Genomic DNA, 18874 nt, shown 5'->3' on the forward strand with positions numbered 1-18874 from the left:
TTCCAAGGGAAACAGCTACTGGAAAGACGAATTAACTAAAGAACTAGATTAAGAGAGAGAACGCAGGAAAAAGATCAAATGTCTGACTTGAATTTGGCATGATACTTTGTGCTAAAAGTTTATTGATTCTCAATGGAGAGTTGAAGTTTTCCTAGCCAGCATTCTTACCACCTGCATCTAAAAAGTCCTACCCTGACCCATTCCTATCAGGAGCACATGTTAAGCTATACTTTCTGCACCAACACTGAAATTCATTTAATTTGGAGTTCATTACAAGACTTGCAGTCTGGCAAAGTCATCACAGAGGTCCCTTCCAGCAGAGGTAACTGGTTAAATGGCAAAAGACTATGAAACTGGGAAAAAAGTAAAAGCAAGTGTGTTCGTTCCTTTCCTGTGTGTACTGCTCCCTTCCCACTGTCACACTACTGAGTGAGAGAAGGGCAGATGAGGTGTAATTAGAAAAAAAAAAAAGGATTAATAAGGAGCAAAAATGAGAGAGAGAAAGAGAAAAAGATCATTACATGGGAAGACACATATGGGAAACGGATGTAGTAGAAACAGATGTTGATATATAACATCGTCTCATCACGATTCAACTGACTAAACCTCACCAGAGGTCATGCAGTGTAGGAAGAGTTTTCATTTTCATTTGGAGAAAGATAAAGGTCACCACTCAAACAAACTGGCTGCAGGAAACTTTCCTGTCTGTGTTTCTCTTGCCAAATCGTCTTTAAAATGAGGCCTGGCTCTGCTAGTGAGGGCTGGATCTTGTTTAAGGGTGGGACCTGAAACTCTTTTCTTTTTTGTGGAGACTTAAGAGAAGCAAATGGCTTTTTGGGATTTTTTTGTTTTCATGCTAAGCCTTTCCTCGTGCTTGCTAGCGTTTCTCAGGCTTATAGGACTGCTGAGGAAACTGAGTAGACCCTCTGCACATAGGAAGATTGAAAAGGCTAAACTGAGGGATAGATTAGAGACAGCAGGTACCACAGCCTCATCCAGGAGTAGTAGGAAATGTATCCGTGGAACAGGGCTCTTCAGAGGTAAACAGAAAACCAGGTCAAACCAGGTGCCTTCACAAGTGAGACTTTCCTTAACAAGGGAGAAGCTTCCCAGCTTTAACTGACTCCAGAGATTTTCACTGATCGTTTTAGGCAAACCTTCCTGCCACATAATGCTCACTGCTGCAGACTTATCCACCTCCTTAAAGTATATCCTGAAAAGATAACAGCAACTCTCTTTGCTATAGAATGCCTTTTAGCACTGGCATGCACATCTCCAACACATAAGTAAGGGAGGGAGGATCATATCACATGTGTTTTGAAAAGGAGGATAAACAGTAGAATTTCACTTGATGGTAAAAAGTTTCAGAATTAACGTATTTTCACTATGAAAAAGTGAAATTATGCAAGAATTCTGTAGTGTTACCTTAGACAAATACGGAATTTAAAAGTGTCAGACTGCATTAAACATCCTGTGATTCTGAACTCCAGCACTTATGCTAGTCTGAAAAGGGCAAAGTATAAAGAACTACAAAACACCACCCTTGCTTTTTATTTTCACCTTTTGGTCTTCTGTAAACACTTTAGGACAAGTTCTACTTTCTATATCACTGTGTAAATGTGCCAGGTGCAAAGACAATGAGCCAGGATCAGGGAATATAATGTAAAGAATGACAATGTTTCACCATTAAAATAATTTACTCTTTACTTCTACTGCTGGGGGAGTATGGTTGATAAATGACATTATAGACCCACTCTCAGAACCTTTTCAAATGGTAACAACCCAGCTTTCTCTTTGTGTCCGTTATTGCAAGTCTAGTGCAATTGGCTTCAGAATAGTTACATGGAGTGTGTGCTGGAAAACTGAACTTGCCTTCACATATTTAGTGCCGCAGCTCAGGTCCAGAAGCATTTCCAAGGAATTTTAGGGAGCTGTAAAGTGACATAGACTTTTCTCTTTCTTCCCCTTTGTGTATCCAGTATAAAGACATACATCCCCTGAATAGGTGTGCATTTCTGACCTAGCGTTTCCAAACCAAACAAAGCCCCGAGTGGAGCTTGAGTTCAGCGACACAGTAACATCATGCCTGCACATCCGAGAGTATCAACAGATTGACCTCTTATCTACCCTTGTGAGCTTGTATCAATATATTGAGTGCAATCCACCTGCTGATCTGCAATTAATGGCACTCATGTAGCATTAAGAGAATCCAAAGAAGAGGTCAGAAGGCTTTAGAGGGTATTACTTAAAAATTGTCAGTTTTCATTCAGCTTTATACATCGTCCTAGCACATTTCCAGATAAACTGTTAATTTAGATTCTGTTATGAACTGTTCATAACTTCTGTTATGAAGTACTGCAAGGACATCAAACTGCACGAGGTACCTCTTGCCTACCTCAAGTTACATGACATCTTTAAAGACCTTTTGTTTCAAACTGTGGCAAGCACCATTGCAAAATGAAAAAAAAAGGAGAAACTACTGTGCAACTGCAGGGCCATTACCACCTGCATGACTAGGAGCAGATGCAGCTAATTGGTCTCTCCTAGCTGATTAAAGAAAGTGTTCTACCTTTGGAGGAAGGTTGGAACCTTTGCACTGTAGATGCCCTTGCTCAGTGGGGAATGTGTATTACAAAACATAAAAAGGAAGTTAAAAATCTGTGCAAGACAAGTCCCAAGGTAAATATCCAGTGTTGAAGGATGTACTGTGTATTTGCTGAGGATGTGGGGAATGGAAATTACACAGAAATGGACTAAGTAAGAAATATGAAACAGAAAGCAAGATGCTGTTTTTTTTCTGAGCTGTTAAAATTTCCATTCACTCTCAGTGTAAAAAACAAACATTTTTTTCTTTTAGATCAGGTCAATGACAAAAGAAAAGTAAATAGTTTCTGTGAGAAAGTACAGTGTGTCAATTCTGCAGCCATTAGCTGCAAAATGAGAAATAAAATGACATAATTCCTTGGAATTTCCAAGTATATTCCATGAAAAACTGAAGTAATACCATTAGATATTAGACAACATGAAAGACAGTCCATTGGGATAATAAAACGTTTACTGTAATTGTCGCTCCAATGGACGGACCTTGTCTGAAATTAAAAAGCAAATGCTACTCTGATAAAATGAATGCCATCCATATCTGTCTAAATGACTTTTCCTCACAACAGATGGCAATGACTGAGGAAGGAAGAGCATCCTAAGGATGACTTTGAAAGAGGAATTTGTTTCTTCTTTGGTAGCTCTATCAGTCAGAACATTTTCTTTAAAAAGAAAGGAATTACCTTGCAGGAATCCGACAAAGTATGCTACTTCCCTACAATATTTTTGTTTTCTTTCTTCCAGGTTAAAATAAGAAGAAAGTTTAATAAAGTTAACAAGCCCTAACAAGAGCCACAGTCAAAATTAAAGCCAGATTTCTTACTGAGCTTTCTAAACGGCTATACAGATTGTTTTTTACTTGGGTCTGAAGTCAATTTTGATATTGCATACAACAATGTTTAAAAATTATTTCATGACATTACGGGCATGTATGAGTTAATATGTAACAGGTCTAGTGACAAAAGTCATCATAATTAAATCCACGAGAATCAGAAAAAAAAAGCAGTTCTAAGAGGGTAACTGGAGCTGAATTATGACAATCGAATAATAAAGCAGAGTGTGTCCGAGGGCAAAGATCGACCAGAAAAAAAAAAGGTAGAGGAATAAACCAGATTAAAAGTCCATATACCAATAATCGCCTATAGTATGATGAGCCAAATTCACCTCTGGAGTTTAATGATTGTTGCATTTGGCTTTAAGCAGGATTCTTACTGATGGGGAATTCAGAGGGTGGGAAAGTACTATAATGCAGTACCTTTTTCAATGAAAGCTAATATCATTCAAAAATAAAAGTGGGAGTTCAGAGCATTATCTGAATCATACAAGCTGTCTTCATCTTAATGTTCATTGTTGTTGGATTCAGACAGCAGAAGAATCTGCTTCTTTTCATAATGATGCATATGCACACATACATGACTACCAGGCTGTTTATGTAAAAGTATCACAGGAGCAACAAGTCACCTAGAGGAGATTTCTGTACTCCAAGTATTCATGTGCCTCCTAGATATGGTCCTGCAAGGAGAACAGAAAGGTTTTCTGGATTATTTGGTGCTGTTACACTGTTACACTTCCAAAGTATTGGTCTATCAAGGTACATGTGTGTTTATCCCCATGTATGTATGTAGGTGCACACATGTGCCTTTCTGTCTCTTGCTCCTCCACTCCTCATGAAAGAGACTAATAGGATGATGCTTCTACTTTAATATGAAGCTGCTTTTCGATACGAGATCGAATACAAGCAAAACTACTATAAAAATATAAATAGTTACAGGGCTTGTAAACGTGTAAGCATCCAGACTTTGTCTTTTGTGTTGGTACATTACCTAAGACAAGAAGATCTGGAACTACTAGGTGGTACTGTAATAAAAACAGAAGTGGATAGACACATCAAACACACCAATTTACCTGAAAATCTACAAGGAAAGTTTACAGCCTTAGCATAGTTAACATTTTCACCTGTATGGAAAAAATGAGTGCTAGAAATCAAGACATTGCTGTATAGTCGCTGTTGGCTATAGAGGACATACAGTGGACAAAGGTGAAGACCAGAGGCTTATGCGTTTCATGATGGTTTAAGTTTCATGGCAGCTTTTAAACTGCTCTAGCATTCTATACAAAGGAACTTCACCCAGCATCTAGGCAAGGGCAGCTTTTAGAGGAAAATGGAATCCATCCACACCAGGACTTCATAACTGGGTAAAAATCTTTGTTTAATTTCCTCCCTGTGCTAAGTGCAGATGGTGCACACGTTAGCAGCCAGCCCTGCATCACAGTGTGCTGGGAGAGGGAGGACACAGCACCCGCTCTGTAGGGAGCTCTCAGTAGGGATTCTCACCACCTAAAAAGGATTAGAGCCACCGTTGCCTGTAAGTAGGTCCACATTTTGCTATTTTGCTCACTTAATCAAAGAATTGGAAGACTAGCAATGGGAAAACAGAAAGGAAAAAAAAAAAACCCTGTCTCCCTTAGAAAAGATTCCCTGTTTGGATGTGCAAAAGAGGATTGTAGACAGACCCTTTCAGCAGCAGCTTGTGTGTCCTGACCCAAACTTCCAATAATCTGGCTTCTCATCTCTTGCCTGGAAGCATTCCCAGCCCAGAGACAGACATCCCCATATCACGTGGACTCCTTTATTCCCACTAGTAAGTATGCTTTGGTTTTGGTGGAGTCAGTTTTTCCTCAGAATTTCCACTCAGACAAGAGGGAGCAAGCTCACAGCCACCACAATACTCACAGCCATTAGTCCTGGCCAGCTGCAGTAAATTCTGTCCTATTCAGTCAGCTTATTACTGGAATAAAACATCAGCTTCATTCTATCACTCTCTTTGCTCCTCAAGTGTATAATTACAAGTCAACCATGGGTCATACTGTTACCATAACACCAAAGAGCAGAGAGCCTGATAAGAGCCAGCAGAACGACTCATGCTGATTTTAATGGGATTTGCCTCAAACCTTCAACAACTGTCACGCTGGAAAAACAGATGCAGGCCACAAGGTTAAATCACAGGAGGAGAAAACAGGAGAGTGTCTGCATCTCAGGCGTCATTTAGGATGCCATTTGCTTCTCCATGTTTCAGCCTCCATAAGAAATGTGGAGGCAGCAGTACCAGGTACATCGTGGAACTCTTGAAACTCTCTCATTCATACTGATGATGCTTTTTGTGGGGCTCAAAAGGATGGCACTGACGAGTAATAAGAACAGCCAGAGAAGAATAAGGCTTCATGAGTCTTCCCCTTCCACCTTTTCACTCGGACGTGACATTAACTGCTAAAGAGTGATGCAGTCACTCTTAGTCTTTATTAAAGGCCTCAGTAGGAGCATCAGAATATCTTTTTTAGTGACCAGTAACTTTAACACAGCTCTAACACAGCCATAAGCAATGGTGAAATTACCAGGGAGAGGCTGCCATCTCTATCATGTCATCTACAAACATTAGAAAGGGACCCCTCAGCCATCCAATACCAGTCAGGCAACTAGTATGTCAGCAAAAGAATTAATTACAGCACATGTGATTTATTTGTGGCTATATATTGATATGGGATTAATTTTCACTATGTATATAAGAATTTTATACCACAGTGGTGATTCAATTTTCCCAGCAACAGCTTTAAGTCTAGATAACAGCAAACTGCAGTAGAAGTAAATTAGGGTCTAAAACGAGTTGCTTCACTGAAGTTCATGCTTTGTGCTAGTGTATATGCACAAGTTTGCAAATGAACAACCTAATCCTCTTTTATTGTCTGGTACTCCCCAGTGGCTCCTGGAATCAGTATTTAATTTACACATTGTATTCTTGGTATCCAGTATGATTTTCAAGTTGTTGAGAAAAGTTGTCTGCTTAAGTTCTCCACATTACATCATTTTCCAAACATTTAAAAATAATAATTTCAAAACAGGAAGTTGAAGGTGCAATCTTTTTGCTGGCCTGACCACAAATAAAAATGAGAAAGTATTGGAAAATCGTGCTTTTCACCAAGCCATGGAAAACAGATGAAGGTCAAATAGCAGCTATCATAGCTGGAAATTCTTTCAGACATCCTGCAAAGGCATTATATGATTAAATATTGTGGTTTCTGGCTGTTTTTTTCACTCTGGAAAGAGATGTGACCAGACCTGGGTATACATGGACAGGAAAAGGAATATAGCTCTGCACTGGCATTCAGTAATCTGTGATGTGTTCACATGCTTTTACTTGAGATTTGAATGGATATTTAAGCAGATCTAATGGAACACTGATGCTGAAAGAAGTGGTCGTACCTTTTACTCCCTACTGCCACCTGCATGGTGCTACCCACTCCCTTCTCGCCTTCTCTGGAGCTTGTCTGGTGTTTTGCAGAGATATTCCACTCTGTGGACTTCAGAAATGAATATGTGTGTATGTGCGTGTTCACTTTTTGCCTCTTTTGCTTGAGGTCCTTCTCATGAAGCCTTACCCTTTCTGTGTCCTTCCTCTTTTCAAATACATCCATCCTGTGATTTTCTTTAACATTTTTTGCTCCATAACCCCACTGCTGGTTATAGGTAAGTTACCTAAAACCCGTGTGTGCCAGATCGTCAGAGGGAAAAATGTAAAATATAAAACTGGAAAGGCCCTGGGGCAAAGCTGAGAGCCAACCCCATAGATTCTCATGCTTAACCTCCCTACAACTTTTATACACAAATCTGTTTTCCTCTTTTTCTTCCTCTTATTTACTAACGACATTTTATTGGACTAGAATAACCTTCATATTACAAACCTTCATTAACCTTCATATTACAAACAAAAGATAGAGTTTATGTTAGGCATTATTCACATTTAGTAAATACTCAAAACACTGTATTTGTTCTTTTGAGTATCTTCTCTGGAGATAAGTATTTTGTCACTGCTGAGAAGGGGGGTATAAAATTCTATATCATACATACTAAAGAAAATACTATATTTGTGTTGTCAGACTAGCTGACAAAGTAATTCTAAATAGAGACAATTAAGGGTTGAACACTAAATGAAATTATAATAAATTTTTGATAATATTGAAAAACGTACAAATATGAAAACCTGCTATGCCTGAACAAGGTGTAATAATCAAGTAATAACATTTATCAGTGTCACTTCAGTATTGCACAACTGGCTCAGCCAGCTCAGGAAAGCTCTGGGAAACATGTTGAGGTCTGAGCAGTTATTGTGGACAATATGTGGTACCCAGCTGGTAATCTCCTAAAGACAGACTCCATGAAGCACTAACTTAGCTCTTGTGATCAAATTTGTATTAATCCAACAAAACCAAAATAAAATAATAAAATATTTTAAAAAAAATCTCACCTTCAGCGTATGCTTTCATTGCAAATTGTTGACACTTGACTGGAAGAACCACACCTAAATGTGCTCAGGCACCACAAGAGTATCTGTTACGAGGCCCTCTAAAAGGAGCACTGCCTCTGGGATATTGCCACACAGGGAAATCAAATTCATTTCACAGTGTCAGAAACATTCTAGCTGCAGGACTAGGTTTATTTGTTTATTTTCACAACTCTCACAAAGGAAATCCATGAAATTCTGTAGTGGAGGGAAATCTTTCCCAAGATCTAGTTACTAAAAGAAACTCTCCAGAATGTGTGTGGCCTCATTCTCAGCTGTGCCATTGTTCATTAGATGTAACTAAGGAGGAGGCTGAGGATGAGGTCCATAAAAATCCAATGTACTTCTCTTACCCTGGGGCCAGTTCTTTGCCAGCCCAGCCCTTCCATAGATGAAAGCAATCCAAGAGCTGCTCTAATCTATACCAGCTGCTTCGCCAAAGCCCGATGTCAGTTGGGAATTGCTGCAGCACAATCCAGCCAGGTTCCCTTCTCTCTATCCCCTGCCATAGTCTCCACACATAAGGCTGCAAGAGTGCATGATATAGGAAGATGACATGTAACAAGGAACTGTGCATAGAAAGGAACACTCCGCCTGGGAAACCTGGCCATTTTCCACTCTCCTCTTACCACAGCAGCAGTGAAAAAGGAATGAAAAGGAGACCAGTCCCAAGCCTCTGTGCATATCAGATATTTCTTGTTACTCATGGCTCCACCTCACAGTATTCTTCCTCAGAAGCCTGCAGAAATGGCCCTCTCTGGGCTAACGAGAACATGTCTCATGAAAAGTTATCATAAATCTTAGGACACCACTGTCCTTAAGGAAATTAAATCCTGAGATCCTCAGCAAGTAATGAGCTTTGTGAGTTCACAGTATGACTTCAAATTCTAAAAATCCATGTGCTAGCTTAGTACAACTTAATAAATGTAAGTGGCTGCATGCATTTCAAAGCTGTTGGACTGCAACTATGAGGTACTTCAACTCTGCAAACCACAGATCACCTTGGAAGTGAGGGACAGGGAGGGACAGGCAAAGCCTTTCTCTTGTAGCCAAGTGCCAGGATTTTGTAAGCCCAGTGACAGTAAAGTCATTGTTGCCTGTTTACAGATCAGAGCCTACAAATCCACATAGCATTCAGGATTTATATCTCACTGTCTGTGCAATCTGCAACATCAACTCAGCAGCATACTTGTTACAAGGGGGGGAAAAAAAAAAAAAGAAGAAAAATGCCACCAAGGGTGCCGAACTTTTAGTGAGAAAGAAATCTTTCTGTGCAGAAAGTTTCTGAAGATGAAAGACACCATGAGGGGAAGCAAAGCACAGCAGATCCTTGCATACCAGCAAGTAATTTATCATCAGTCACAACTGTTTCTCCTAAGAAGTGAGCAAAAGTTGTGGATAATTTACAAGCGCTTAGAAAAAGGCTTGTGGTTCATTATGATATTTTCTTCTTTAGAACCATATAAAATCCACCAGAAAAATTGACATTCATGGTAGATGGGCAAAGGAAAAAAAAAAAAGAAAAGTAGGGAGTGTTAAGATCAAGGTCATTCAACAACTGTGGAGATTTACTCTTCTTTGCTGTCTGCTGTTGTACTGGATATGCTGTTTGTCTCCAGTACAGCCTGATATCCTTTTACTGAACCACACAAGAGAAGAATGTTGGTTTTCTTTAAAAGTAGAAAAGTCCCAAACATTATACGGCAGAAGAAAAGAGATCTTGCTCTTATGTGTTTGTATCTGTGGAAAAAAACCTGTCTGAAGTAGTGAATTTATGTTTACAGCAAACCCTGATTAAATGAGAAATGGCAACATTCTAAATAAAAAAAATAGATTTTCCACTGAAATTCAATTTTCACAAGTAGTTTTTTTGTCAGCATTTTCTGTGTTTTGCTCAAAAAAATATTTTTTTTTTTTTTTTTCAAAAAACAAAACACACAAACCTTTCCATAAACTTTCTGGTGAAAGTTCAGTATAAAATCTTTAAAAACTTGGCAAAATGCTTTTAAAATTCAAGCTTTACTTTTTCATTTTCTTTTGTTGTTAAAAACATTTTCATAGAAAACAAAAAAATAGCATATTTTAAAATTATAATTATGGCATTGCTCTGTTTATAAACTCCCTTAAGTGCAAACAGTCTTCCTCCCATACCTTCCTTTGCAGAGTGAGAAAAGGAAAAAGAGGGAAATTTGACAGCTTACAGCATTGCCACGTGTTAAATTTATAGCAAAGTTAGGATGGGAACCCCTATGCCCAGTATTGCTTCCCACATCACCCCTTCTCACTTGAGGTGGTGTATGGGGAAGGAACTATTTGGTACTTAAAGACCAGTTCTACACCTTAACTACCTATATTTATGGATATCTTACAGTCCAGCCTCTTTAGCTCAATTTCTCTTCTGAGACCCTTACTATGCAATAGGACTGGTATTCAAGTGACATCTCTGTTTTAAAATACTTTCACAAATTGTTCCACTGGTTTCCCAGCCAAACAACATGTCAATGGGCTGTGTGCGTTTGGTGATGAGGGACAACGCGCTGGCAAACACTGGGGAGCAGCGCGAGAACCTTCCCTCGCCTATTCCACCCGGCTGCCCAGCATCCCGCGGTGTTTGCATTACCACCTTTCTGCTGTGTTTGATATGTAGCATTAAGATGTATTTTGGTTTGCTTTGTGCCAACATAACCTCACCTAAATACTTGTCAGTGGTATTTTACTCCCAGTGTCTTGACTACAAGGTGCAGCAGCGTTCCTGGAATTACATCTGCAGACTCTCTGCCAGATGGTTTCAAATCGCACAGAAGCACTTTAAGTTCCATCACACACAGGATAAAACGTGAGGCAGTAGCTGAAAAGCTACTACTCGGCTTTCTCTTAACACTCTGAAAAAACTTCTACAGAACTTGAAAACTTTCTGACTGGGTTTAATATATGGCTTTGTTTTTGAAGATTAGAAACGTAATGCACTGTCACTGGGCAACCATTTTAGGGCATTTTGTGGGATTGGTCACAAAGGGAATGCATCCGCTACTACTTTGCGTATGCAGTTGTTCCTTAGAGCAGTAACAGATTCTTACCAGATTCCTAGGCTGATATTTACAGGGGTAAGAGTCTCCAGCACTAGTCGTCTTGTGGCTCACCTCAAAGGTTACGTTCCACAATGACAGTTCTTCTAAAAGGTTCAGCATCAAGGCAGAAGAGGCAAACCTAGATTTGCACATTTAAACATTGTTCATTCTGTCAGAAGACCTACTGTCAGAGTCCAAAAATAAGTCAAACACCAATCTTTATAGGACGGAGTACGAGACATCCCTTTGTATCTCTATGAGAAAGCAAAAATGCTGGATGGCCAAATTCAGGTACTAAGTTCTGATTACGCAAGGGATCAAGAAGGGAGGTACTGAAAGTATGATGAAATATACTGAAATTTGGATGATTTTTTTTTTTAAATAGCTGTGTACTAACTACCAAGGCAACCACAATGAGTGAAGTCACAGCTTTGAAAAAGGAAATACCCAAGTGAATCCCATTTTATTCAAACTATGCTGACAAGATTGAAATACAGATTGATTATGAATGTATGAGGATGGCTTTATTTTTTGAATAGCTTTAAAGAGACTTAGCTGAAGGAGAAAAATAAATTATTCCTTTTTCCTTATCGGCAATACCCTGAAGCAAACGAACACCATGACTCCTGGCCAAGATACCCAACTGTTAACACAAACTCCATTCATACATTTAAAAACCAGTGCAAGGGGAAAGCACGATAAAGCCTGAAATGTGAAACGTCAAACTTTCTGCTTTAATTACTCGGATCTGGATCTTGGGCGGTGGCCAAGCAGCATTTTGTACTGCTGAGAACAGGAGACTGGAATGAACGTGTACATATGGCTTTAAAACCCTGGCTTGCCCCTAGAGTGCATCAGAGCAGCCAAACGATTGTTCTAATTAACACCTGCTACTAATGGTTCCAAAGGGTCATTCTGACATCTGAGGATCCCAAAACAAAGAATAAAGTGGTTTTTCTTGTTTCAGCAGTTGTAAAGGAAGCGGGACTGGACTTTCCTATGCCATTCTTGCTGTGAGGGAGGAGAGATCTTCCAGTACATGGAAGAATTTGGTTAAAGGAAGTTTTGAGACAAGGGAATGTCACAAAATACACTTTGCAGTACTGGAAAAGTCAGTCCTATGATATATTTTGCTGCACATAACAAATAACTGTAAAATCTCTCCGTTTTAGTTAGCTTCTGCAAATGATTCCGTCTTTGCCAGAAGGATTGCTTTGGGGAGACAGGAGAGGGACTAACTTTTTCCCAAAGCTTATTCTTAGCAAAATGATGAAAGGGTTTATTTTATTTTTAATATAAATGAGATTTACAAGCCTATTTGAGAAAAGGTACTCGAATTTTGTTGTCTTCAGAAGAGGAGCAGAGAGTGTCTTTTTCCTGAGAAATCCAGGTCTTCCAGTTACACCAGAAAAATCTTTTCATCTCCCCATGTTATACTTTAAGTCTTTCCATGCTATACAACCACCAAGCCATGGAAAAAACACATTTTCACTTAACACTCTCAATGGCCCAGGTCCTGTTCTCCTCTCATAGCATCCTTTCTGTGGGTTCGTAGTCTCCCATATACCTCTACTCAGTGCTTGGCAAGAAATCCGGAGTGAGGGGCAAGGGAAGAGAGGGACAGTCAGCTACCATCAGCCCATCACATTTTTTGGGCTCCCATCTACTGACCTCCCTCTCCCTTGACAACACTGCTTGGAGTATTTTTATGAGAAGTTTTGAGCACTTCTTTCTTCTTAAGAAAAAAAAAATCTAGAAAATTAAATGAAAAAAATAAAATGAATGCACTGTTATGTTCCTGCAGACATTTATCTAATGACTAATGTTATCCATGTATATACAAAGTTATACAGAGGCATAAATGCTTCAGAATCTGATCCAAGTCTGGCAAACCACTTTCAAAATCAGGAAATTCCAATAGAAAGGTTAGTTACATTTGCATCTGTATTATTTTCTGCTCTTGCTTCCATTTTTGGTGAAGATTTTAATATAATCCTAGTCTTTTAGTCTATACTATAAAATAAATAAAGGGTTTAATCTTTCATAGAGTCTAAGGCTAATTATGCCACTCAAGTCAGTAAGAGACCATGGAGAGGAATTTTGTTTGTTCATATTTAGAGTCTCTTAAAAAAGCTAAAGGAATACGAAAACATTTTATTATACTAGGAAATCAGACCCAAGTTTTGCAGAACGGCTGTGGTAAAGACCTCATATCTGGGAAATTTCTGACTAAGAGCCTTTCATCTTAAAAGTCCATTTTTAACAAGCCTGCCTCTTTGAGCCAGCCTCAGCATAGGTGAACCTGAGAACAATAAAGAAAACAAATAAAAAACCCTGAGAAAAATCAAAATGCAATGAACTATTCTGCAAAAATAACTAGTCCTTATAGTACATCCAGAAACCTGTCAGAACTGAACACCACTGGCTTACACATTGCACAAGCAGGATGCATTTACAGTTTACAGACATAATTCTTAACATATTATCAACACTGAGATATATAAGAGTACTTACTGAACTTTAGATTTGGCTCAAATACTATACAACGTATGAAAAAGAGAAAGAAGAAAAGGACAAAGGTGAATGAGAAGGAAAAAATACTGTGAAGCAGTTTGTTCATCTCTACACCTACTCTATGCTTACTGTTCAGAGCCATTTCCCTGCTTCAGACGCACGTGTGCCTGCACACAGGAGGGACTTTTCTGGTACACATGGGTACACCAAACTGGTTCCTCCTGCTGCTACACATGTAGCAACAGCTAAACCATGAATAAGACCTAGATAGATTAAAACATTACCACAATCAGCTTTCTTAAACCACTAGTAACTTTCAGTTAGTTCCTAACATTTTTTAAAGAGTTACTAAGGAAGAAAAAGAAATAATTCCAACAGGTTCTTGCATTTCATACCTCAGCTGGTACATGAATCAATGTTGTCACAACTTCACATTTTTCTCCAGGAGCAAATCTCTTAGCTGAGAAAAGAAAACCACTCTTTCCTTCCACTAGTAATACACTCCATTTTGTAGTGAAGCATATGCAAAGCTAAAGAATGAGGGTGATAAAATAAACAACTTGAAAGATTAACAGCATTCAGCTGTACTGCCAGAGGGGGGATTATCTGATTAGTGCCACACCCCAGCTGTGCTAATTGAAGTGAGGATAAGGTGGGAAAGACCAACCCTCACAAGATGTCTTCAGGTTCTGTTTCCTCCAATGTCATTTGCTCCACAAATCTTGAAAAAAAACCAACCCACAACCGACAACACCAGGAGCAGTCTCAAATAAATTCACTCAGGCAAAGCGGTCAGCCTAAAGAAGTGAAGTCTTATTTATGCACAGAACATATACAGTGTGAGAAGCTGGACTGAAAGCTTCCTCCACAACCTCTTGCTAGCGGGCCTGCTCTGTGCCCTGGGAGAATGCTGGATGTTTTAAGAAATAAGAAGAACCACAATTAGAAATATAAGGGATATATAGACTTTCAAGCATATATCTTCATTACTAACTCTCAAAACTGAGCAAGAATCATCATCATATGGTCTGAATGGGTGTTTATACATTCTTTTCAGAGCGCTGGTGTTGTTCCTTCTCTTTAAGGTAAGATACTGCATTAGATGGAACAGGAGTCTGGTCCTTCTGCCTTTTGATTCTGCTGACCCAGCGGTAACTGTACTGTGATCTTGAAAGAGGGATTGCTACCAACCAGAATCCACTATAGTCACCAGTTCATTTCTCAACAGTGTCAGATGATGGTTGAGCTTGTGGTCACTCACAACCAACAGAAGAGAATAACTTGTTAACAAGTTCACAGCCACTTACACGGTATGTAGCCCCAGGCTACACTTTCATTTGGAATTACTTCTTTGGTGGATTATGCATATGGCGACTTGATACAGTTTAGCAGAATCTGGTCACAAAACTGTCTTTTCTTTGTGCTCTTCTTTCTAATTGTTGCATTCATTTTGCCTTCTTCCAAATTTTATTGTGAAGTCTTTAGAGAAGGGACAACTATTTACATGTCTGTAGAGTATTTGTAGTTTGTCATCTTTAGAACACATTTTTATAATTTTATTTTTCCAGTATTTAATCAAATTGTCTTAGTTGTATAATAAATGAAAAAAATTTTACTGAGTAAATGAAATTAGGAAGGAAACAACAAGACTATTTTTGTGTGGGAGAAGAATAAAAACTGAAAGGAATGGAATAAAATCAAGCACGAACTATTCACAAACATGCATAGCTTTTTAAAAGATGTCATAGCGTCTCCTTTCCCTGTGGAAATTTTCTAGGCTATGAACTTCAATGCATGTGGGATATTGGTGCCTATATGCCCTCTGGGGTCTTTCAGTAGTACAAAAGCATTATCTAACCAGTGGATCAGGTGGCCTAGATCAGATAAAGTTTTCTATTCAGAAATAACGCAGCTTGAGATATTCCTATCTCCACCCCTCGTTTCTAGACAGTGGTGTAGTATTCCTTCACCTCTGTTGGCACAACTATTTGTGGTATCACATTTTAAACTGAATTAACCCTGGTTCAGTATAACCCAGCAGAAAAGAATGGTGTTTTTCAGCTCTCAATCCAGTTTACTACATGGTCCCACAAAGACTTGTGCCAGCAAAAATGAGAGGGAACTGCCAATGATAGCGACAAAGTAGGGCAGTGGGTGCTTTGGTTCTTGTCCCGCAGGGCATGACCTTCTAGAATGAACTGAGCTTTTTAGAAACTTATTTTAACATTTGGACAGCACTCAAGTTTCAGTGGGAGCAACCACTGAGCTTTTTTAAGCACCTGGAAGCAGCAGACAAATGATGCAACACATTTTCCTGATAGACAGCCATAGACAAGATTAAATATTAGGTTTTTCTGTTGGGAGCTCATCCAAAAAACGAGCAGCAAAATCCCTTTCAACTCATGGCCATTATGTTAGATGTTTTATTATATGTTTTCGTTTGTTTCAACAGCATCCTTTTTCTCTCATTTAAGAGTTTCTATATAATAGGTCCACTATCTATCTAATCCAAGAGACTTGTGTCAGAAGCTTTCGGAAAAAAATAACACCCTCATGTGTTCTGCCTGTCAGAAGCAGTAGATGCTCTGCCACAGTTTTAAACCTGCACAACTCTCCTTCCCCTGCCTCTGATCCCCATATTATCAGTAGTCTTCAGTATGCAGAATAACAGAGTCCATTATTGTTGGTATATGGAATGAGGATAGGGAAAGGGATCTACTCCATTTCATTCAGAACATATCAGTTCCTGATAATCTTTTCACTGGAAAGTCATGACACTGGAAAACCTTTATAAAGGTGAAAGGATTTCACACACGGGAAGCTTATCTTATCTCCACTGTTATTCCAAACTTTGTACTAGATTCCAGGAAGTATCGATTTTTTATTTATTTTTACATTACTGGAATAGATTCAAGAGTCTCATATTCTGAATACTGAAAGAGGTGAAGGTCTTATATTTTATCTGGGAAAAGCTGGAACATACCAACATTTCACAGTACTCGCTTATCACTTTCATGAGGCCAGGGCCGTATTTAACAGACGTGAAGCCTGGTATGAAATCATCATAGAGCAAGCAGTAGAGAAAGATGCTTGTAGGGTTCAGTGCAAGGAAATTATGGAAACTAAACTGAATATATAATGTTATGTTTCTGGGTACTGTAAAATTATTTTCCATACTTCTGACAGGTTGCGGGAGCTGGGATTGTTCAGCCTTGAAAAGAGAAGACTTCGGGGGGACCTAATAGCTGTCTTCCAATACCTGAAGGGAACTTACAGGAAGGCTGGGGAGGGACTTTTTACAAGAGTGTCCACTGACAGGACAAGGGGAAATGGGTTTAAGTTGAAGGAGAACAGATTTAGATTAGATCTTAGGAAGAAATTCTTCAGTACGAGGGTGGAATAAATTGCCCAGAGAAGTTGTGTATGCCCCCTCCCTGGAGGTGTTCAAGGCCAGGTTGGACGGAGCCTTGAGTAGCCTGGTCTAGTTGAGAAGTGTCCCTGCCCACGGCAGGGAGGTTGGATTAGATGATCTCTGAGGTCCCTTCCAGCCTATGCCATTCTATGATTCTATGAAGATGAGCAACTTTTAAAGGGTACTACAACCCCGAATCCATAACACTAAAGTTGGTAGCACATAAAATGGTGTAATAGGTTTACAAAATCAGGAATAAACTGAGAAAAAGACAAGAAAGAGCTTCTGAGATCTGTATTCAAAATTGCAAACAAAAAAACCAGAACTAGCTCAGCCAGCTTCATTGCAAAACAAAGTGTTTCGCAACTGATTGATAATTTTGAAGTTACTGTACCAATTAAAAATCAATATTCAGAAGTATAGCTCTGAGGCAGAAGTGTCATATATTTTAGTTCTAAAATTGGAAATAAGAAAAAAATCTTCAATATGCTCTATTCTACCTGAACTACCTTTTTTTTTTTCCTCTTCCGTCTTCCTTTCTCCACTACAGAGTCCCACGCAGAGGCACAGATGGCACACGAAGCAAGGGTTTAAAAGTAATTCTGTATACCAAAGAGTTGTATCAAAGCTTCCTAGTCATTCCTACACTGTACTTTCTGCTCTCTAATCTTCAGTGGAGCTCAGGCAAAGACCTGTAGATCCAAAGCTGAACAGTGGATCCAAGGCATTTTTAAAGTTCCTATATTAAAACCAAAAGTTTAATGTATTTAACTTTACAACATTTATAATGGCATAAAACTCTAAATCCCTTTATTGATTTTCAATGAAATATTTTAAAATGTAAACATACATTTCATAGTATTTATGCCAGAATGAAGAGAAATATACATAAAACCCCACTGTGAATCCAGAAAAATAATTGATGGTTTCCACTTCTTGAAGAAACAGACCATGAAAGTCAAAGGGCTCCAGATAGCTCTTTCTTGTACACGGAATTACTAGTGAAAAGAAGGGAAATAAAAATAAAAAGAAACAACATACACTAAAAGCTGAAAATGCTGAGGACTTATGACATTAATAATCTAAAGGTCAGCTTGTTATAAGCACTTACTGTAACAATATTTCATGCTGTATTATAATTTCCAATTATTTCTACAGCCAGGACATGCAAAATAACATGCCAGAGGTTACAAACAAATCAGCGCTTCAGCTAAGAGCAGAAGCAAAGTATTCAATTCTGTGCCTCTCTTTTTAATCAGTAGATACCATAACCATATTTAAGAACCAGGTCTGTACAAATGCATCTCCAGCTAAACATTTTTCATTGGCTGACTTTTTATAATGTACCATAATTTATCATATAAAAGTAGTGCTCTTCAGGTCCATAAAAAAAAAATCATGTCATTCATTAGGTAAGGATGTTAATGTTTTCTTCCCTTCATTCTGTGTCTGTCTTTCTACTATTTGCATTTAGCAAAATTAAATCCTCAGAACAAAGAAAAGTATTGACATGGGTCTTTCTGCTTTAAAATATTAAGCTAGCCAAATAAAGTACTCTTTCTTCCCCATATGCTTCCACACATTTTACTGTTTTCTTTCTCAAGAGAAGCTATACACATCTCAGTTGCATGTCTTGTGTTTCCCATATTTAATCCTCTTTTCCCACAACTGCCTTTTGAAGCAACCAGTCAACTGAGAAGGAAGCACCCTCCTTGAAAGCCACTGGCGCTGCTCTCTGTTTCTATTTTCCTTTCTTTATAGTTCATTTGTAGTATTATTTAAGCCACTGTGTTAGTGAAAATGCTGACTTGCTAATGGGACTAAGATCATCCTCGCAATGACGCTTATTATAAGAGTAAGAGAGATCCATCTGGTGCTTTGGCTGTGTGACAGTCCTGAACTCTAAAGATCTGAGTTCAATTTTCTGCTCTACAGCAAACATCTTG

This window comes from Tauraco erythrolophus, chromosome 6 (genome assembly GCF_009769465.1).
Source record: "Tauraco erythrolophus isolate bTauEry1 chromosome 6, bTauEry1.pri, whole genome shotgun sequence".
Lineage (NCBI taxonomy): Eukaryota > Metazoa > Chordata > Aves > Musophagiformes > Musophagidae > Tauraco > Tauraco erythrolophus.